We start from the raw sequence: 6,240 nt of genomic DNA, 5'->3' as shown, positions 1-6,240 counted from the left end.
ATGCAGACTAGCTGCTCATTTGCTCTGCCTTGTTTCATACAAGCTTAGGTCAAAATTTTCAAACTTGGGTGCCTAAAGGTAGGGACCTAAATCAAAATATGCTGACTCCAGTGCTCGGCATTTTGAAAAATAGGTTCCTTTGATTAGGTTCTTAAATATGGATTTAGGGTCTGACTTCAGTGCCTTTAAGCCTCCACCAGGTGCAAGCTCTTTTGAGAGAAACCTGGGAAATTAGCAGAGGGGAAAACTAGCATTAAGGTTATGGGATTAAGCGCTGAGGTCAGGGAAATCCCAGAGTTCAGGTCACTTTGTCACTGGCTCAGTCACTGCCCTACTTGCCATTCTTTCCCCCTATTTAAATGGAAAACTTACTGTATACCAGAAATCGCAATCACGGGAGATGGCTTCCCTGGGAGCCAGCTCATAACACTGCAACTTCTGGAAAAGGTTATGATTGCAAACCTTGCTGCCTTCAGACTGAAATATAAAATTCACTTCCATCTAGTTCCAAACTCTTCTGCTCGGGGCTAGAGACACACACAGATTCCTTACACAAAGGGGTTTATGTCCTGATGAGCAGGGTGTAGAAACCTGAATAAATGTTTAGCATTGCTGAGCTAACTTGTCTGGGATTCTCTGACTCCTGAGTGCTTGTCAATTGCTTGATCACCTTTTAGCACTGAGTAAAAGCTGTTTCCCTTCAATCGTGTGAACGTTGTGGTGAGGGCTCTGTCTTGTCCAGCTTCAGGAACCGAAGCTGCTACTGTCCCCAGTAAAGCAGCCCCAGATGCAAAGCAGAACCCTCCTGCGGCAACTGGGGACAGGGAGGAACTGACCAAGGATGAGATCCTGCAAAAGAACCGTGAGGAATTCTTCAAGAAGCGCCTGAAAGGAGGAGAGAAGTCCAAGTGAGTGAGAGGATGACAGACCTGTGTCCCCCTCTCCAATCTGAGAGAGGTGGTGGTGGTAGGGTGGCAGATCTGTGGGGGAGGGTTTCATCCATTAACAATGGACAAGGATCTATTTATCATACTGCTTTTGAACCACCAACTTTTGTCAGTTGTTCTTAATGTGTTAGGTGGATAGTGGGCAAGAAAGCTTCAGACTCTCTTCCTTAAGGTGGAACAAACAGATCTGCTTTTAAAATACCCCTCCCTAGCATTACAATGCAGGAATATCCCATTGTTCCAATATCAGTGATGACATGTGCCCTTTCTAATCCTGAGGACTGGCACATGGTGTGGCTTTTAAGGGCTTGTGCTCTTTGAAATGTCATTGCCATATTTCCTGGGTGAAGGTGAGGCAGCAGTAGGTTACCTTCAAGGCCGGCTCCAGGGTTTTGGCCGCCCCAAGCAGCCAAAAAAAAAAAAAAACTGCAATCGCGGTCTGTTTCTGACCTCAACAGGGCATGTTCTTTTGATGCATCAGTCAGATACTCGCACCCCTGAGACTCCTCTCACATGGCCTTCTTGTCTTTGGATCTACTTTCAAGTACCGTATATACTCATTCATAAGCCGAATATTTTTGGTAAAAATATGATGCATCGAAGAGTGGGGGTCGGTTTATAAACAGGTCTACACCAAATTTTATTATTTTAAACTCTATGGAATCATTGAATATCTAATACAGGGATCGGTAACCTTTAGCACGCAGCCCGCCAAGGTAAGCACCCTGGCGGGCCGGGCCGGTTTGTTTACCTGCCGTGTCCACAGGTTCAGCTGATCATGGCTCCCACTGCTGGAGTTTGCTGCTCCAGGCCAATGTGGGCGGTGGGAAGCAGCGGCCAGCACATCCCTCGGCCTGCGCTGCTTCCTGCAGCTCCCATTGGCTGGGAACGGAGAATCACGGTCACAGGGAGCTGAGGGGCTCCATGCCTGCAGACGCTCCAAGTAAACAAAACATCCTCACCCGCCAGCGGCTTACCCTGACGAGCCAGGAGCCAAAGTTTTCCAACCCCTGAAATACAGGGTCAGCTTATGAAAGGGTCATACAGTTTTTGCTATTGGGGGTCAGCTTATAAACGAAAGGGCTAATGAACAAGTATATACGGTAGTTTAATGACTTCAGGTTCTACTTTGGGGTGGGTGGTGACTGCTGGATAATATCACAATATTGCACCAGGGCAAGTGGAATCTTTATTGTAGATCTGAATGTTTGGTTGTCTAAATTGAAGCTATTCCGATTGCTCCCCAACAGAGATTGCTTTGGAAGGGCTGTAACAAGCAAGACACAAATGGCCCACCAGGGAATCCTAGTGCAGATCAGTACTACCAAAAACCAAAACAAACGCCAAAACTTGAGGCAAATTAAAGCTGCTCTAAATCTGTGCTGAGCTAAGGCAGTTTTCCCTTACACGACTTACAGCATAAAAACCTCTTGCACTCTCATATGTCCTATTGATGGCAGCAGTTCAACTGTACAGGCTGTGGAGGATGTCAGCATAGTCCTGAGAAGGTGCTGGCCTCAGAGGGTGCCCATTGCATGCCTGTTTCTCTCTTTTTTCCCTGGACTGGTGTGTTAGGTATAAAAACCTTCACTGGCTCAAAAGGTTTACTCTCCACACCAGTTCCAGCTAGTGTTACCTAGCAGCAGGGGCTTTGGAAAGGCAAAGTGTCATCGTTCTTCCAGGCAGGGGATAGTTGCTGGAGAGATGTTTGAGCCCTCTGAACTTTGAGGTTGCTGACCTAAGCAAACGGTATCTGATTCTGACAATTAGTGTCAGTGCTGGACTTCACAAACATGGCTCAGTTGGGAACTAAGAGCCTTGCTTCAGTTGTCACTGCTACAGTTCCATTGAAAAGGTGGTGGGGAAGGCAGGGGATGGTTCATTTTATGCTGAGCCATCCACATCTGTAATTAGTTGAAAAGAAATTAAGGTCAGGAATGACCAGGTCATTACTTTTGCTGGCCCTTCTGACTGTTCACACTGGAGCTTTCAATTTCCTACTATTAGTACAACTGCTGGGTCAATATGAAAACTTACAGGTTAAAGCCCAAGAGGCCATTGTGACTGTCTGTGACCTGCATAACAGAGGCCAGAGGACTTCCCTAAAGTAATTCCTGTTTGAACTAGAGCAGATCTTTTAGAAAAACATCTCATCTTGATTAAAAAATTTCTAGTTATGGAGAATCTACCACAAACCATGGTGAGTTATTCCAGTGGCTAATTCCCCTCACTGTTAAGTGTACTCCTTATTTCCAGTCTGAATTTGTCAGCTTTGAGTGCTGGCCATTCGACTGTGTTAGACCTTTCCCTGCTAGATTGAAGAGCCCATTATCAATGGTTGGTTCCCCTTGTAGTTACTTAGACTGCGATCAAGTCACTCTAACCATCTCTTTGTTAAACTAGAGAGATTGAGCAGCTCAAGACAATCAGTATAAGGCAGGGTTCTAGTCCTTTAATTGCTCTTGTGGCTCTACTCTGAACTGTCTCCAATTTATCAACATCCTCAAACTGTGGGCACCAACACGGGCACAATAACTTGACTCTTCCCCTAGCCCTGGAGCATACGGGGCAGTCCGGGGGTGAAGCCTGCAGAACGGCTACCCATTCTGGGGCTGGCAAAGCAATTCCCAAGCCTGCTGAAAGTGAAGAAGGGATAGCTCAGTGGTTTGAGCATTGGCCTGCTCAACCCAGTGTTGTGAGTTTAATCCTTGAGGGGGCCATTTAGGAATCTGGGACAAAAATCTGTCTGGGGATTGGCCCTGCTTTGAGCAGGGGGTTGGACTAGATGACCTCCTGAGGTCCCTTCCAGCCCTGATATTCTATGAAAGCTGCTTCCCTGAGTTACACCAGGATGTGCTTGAACCCTCCATGGTAATGTTCAAGCTCAGTGTTTTGCCCTGTTCCAGTGAAGTTTCAGGTGGATTGATCAGTGTGTTTCCTAGAAGCCCTCTGCAGCCTTGGGGAGCCTTATCACAGCATTTAGCTCTGACAGGAGATGATGCAGAGCCACATGAGGAACAAGCCTGACTTCCTGCAGGGGCGCCTGGCCATTACTGCACCCCCTTTCATAGTGGAATCAGAGGGATGAGCTGCCCTTCCCAGTGGGATTTCATGCTGGTGTCTGTCACTGCAGCTCCTCCAGATTGTAGGCAAGAATCACAGACACCAGCACTGATTGTTTTGGCATAGTACCACTGCCTGGCAGGGGAGTCCATGCATGGTAAAAATTGGGTGTTGTCCTCTGCCCCACGTAGATTTCAGCTGCACTGTACATTTGCTTAAATGCTACATCTTTGCTCTGGTTCCCTGCCAAATCAACTATTGACTTTGAAAGACTGTTTCCCTTCAGAGCTCTGAACAAGCAGCTGCTTTAAGGTCTGTCCTGCAGGCTGTTTATTTAGCTCCAGGTATCAGTTTTAGAACTTGTGCTCTGTTCAGTGTGAGACTATGGAAGTGCTGATTGACTGGCAACTCCCTCAGACTTGTGAACACAGTTTAAAGAAATTCCTAGGCACTAATACCTTTGTACAGCAATTAGGCCATTGTATTCTAAAGCTACAAACCTGGCACCTTGAAGTTTAGTTGACTGGCAACCCTAACATTAAGCTGCCACACCTCATCTAGTTAAAATAGTCACACCATCTTCTTGCATACCAATCAGATTCAGCTAGACCCTGCTCCAGTTCACCTGGCTATTCAAGGAACCATTGTCCCTTCTCTCACTGTAGGGAAACGCTCCCTCCATTTGCAATGGAACTCTGCCTGATACCTGAGACACTTCCCTAGCTAATCTAAGCAAACTGGTCTCCCAGTTGGGGACACAAGAGTCTTTCTTGGAGCAGAGATGGACTTTCCAGAGTTGCTTTGATTTATCCTATCCCATGGGGCGGAGAGGGAGTTCAGGTTGTTTAGAACCTTAACTCGAATTCCTGGCTGTCACCCCCTTAAGTTCTCTGGTCTATCAGAAGAACTCCCTTCCAACTTACTGTAACACTAATGGAAATTCAACATGCCCAGCGTACAGGCTTCTGCTCTAGCCAATCACACAATGGTTTTGTTAGGAGTGGGTTGTACATTCAGGCAGAGTCCTGTTCAGCAGATCACCTCAAACCAACTAATTGATCTTTCTTCCACAGGTTGGTGCTGCAATCTCCATGACTTACATCACTAGCAAGCCAATCGTGTTTGTTGGTACTGGACAAACCTACTGTGACCTGCGTAGTCTTAATGCCAAGGCTGTGGTCACCGCTCTCATGAAGGCCTAAAATCCAATTATTGCACCAAATTGCTGTTTGCAGATGTCTCAGAAGAACGTGCTTTACAATGTGACTGACTTGTCTTTTCAGTGTAGTGCAAAACAGAATGAAGGGATAACAGAGCAAGGGGCTGCTACATCCACTACTTGCTTGAATACTTCCTCATGGTTTTCACCAGTGCACACCCCTCCCTTCACCTGATGCATGACTTTAACCTTGGAAGGAGGTTGCTGTCTTCAATCATGTTGCTTACTCTGTTTAGCTACACTTCTTCCATATTTATTGGCTATAAAGCTTATTTTTGGGAAGCAATTGTCTCCTTCAAGTGGAGCATCTGGGCCAGATCAGCTCTGTGGCCTTCAGCCAGTGAAAGCCCATCCCCCTGGATTCCTTCATTCTAAGTGACTCAGCCTACATGCTTTGTAGAGGCTGAAATTAGAGCTTTGTATTGTTCATATCTTGTGAGTGGTGTCAAAGACCTGCAGCACTTCAGGGCTGCTCTGCCACTAAGCATCTATGGACTATTTGGTTTGTTAACGGTATTCTTGATCCTATGAGCCAATCTGGATTTTTAGACTTAGTGGGATCCAAGAGTATAAGTGTCCCAGGCAAGGGGCTGATCCTCTACTGAGCTCTAAGGCTAGCTTTGCACATTCCATAGAGCAGAAATAGATGCTGCTTAGTGGCAGTTTTAGTGTCGCCAACCTGATTAATACTTGCTGCTAGCTGTGACCATGGCAGCTCACCAAAGTTGATAAACCAAAAATAGTAAGTCTACGCCTCTGTGCTTGTCAAGCAGGGGCCTATAGGGAAAATGCTGAAGTTGCCTTAAGGTCCCTAATTCCATTGTCAATGGGACTCCTAAAGCAGGGCTGCCTAGGGTCACTACAGCTTATGGCAAGCAGACTTCCCCCCCCCAGGCAGGAACGGTTAATTGTTAAGAGCTGTATCTCCATCTAAGCTGCAAGAGCATGGCCTGGATTCTGGCAAGCTGCACTGCCTTAGGGTATAGGATAGAGCTGGTTTCTGTACTGCAA

The sequence above is a fragment of the Malaclemys terrapin genome, chromosome 15 (assembly GCF_027887155.1).
Source record: "Malaclemys terrapin pileata isolate rMalTer1 chromosome 15, rMalTer1.hap1, whole genome shotgun sequence".
Taxonomy (NCBI): Eukaryota; Metazoa; Chordata; order Testudines; family Emydidae; genus Malaclemys; species Malaclemys terrapin.
Note: the sequence above shows the minus strand (reverse complement) of the source record.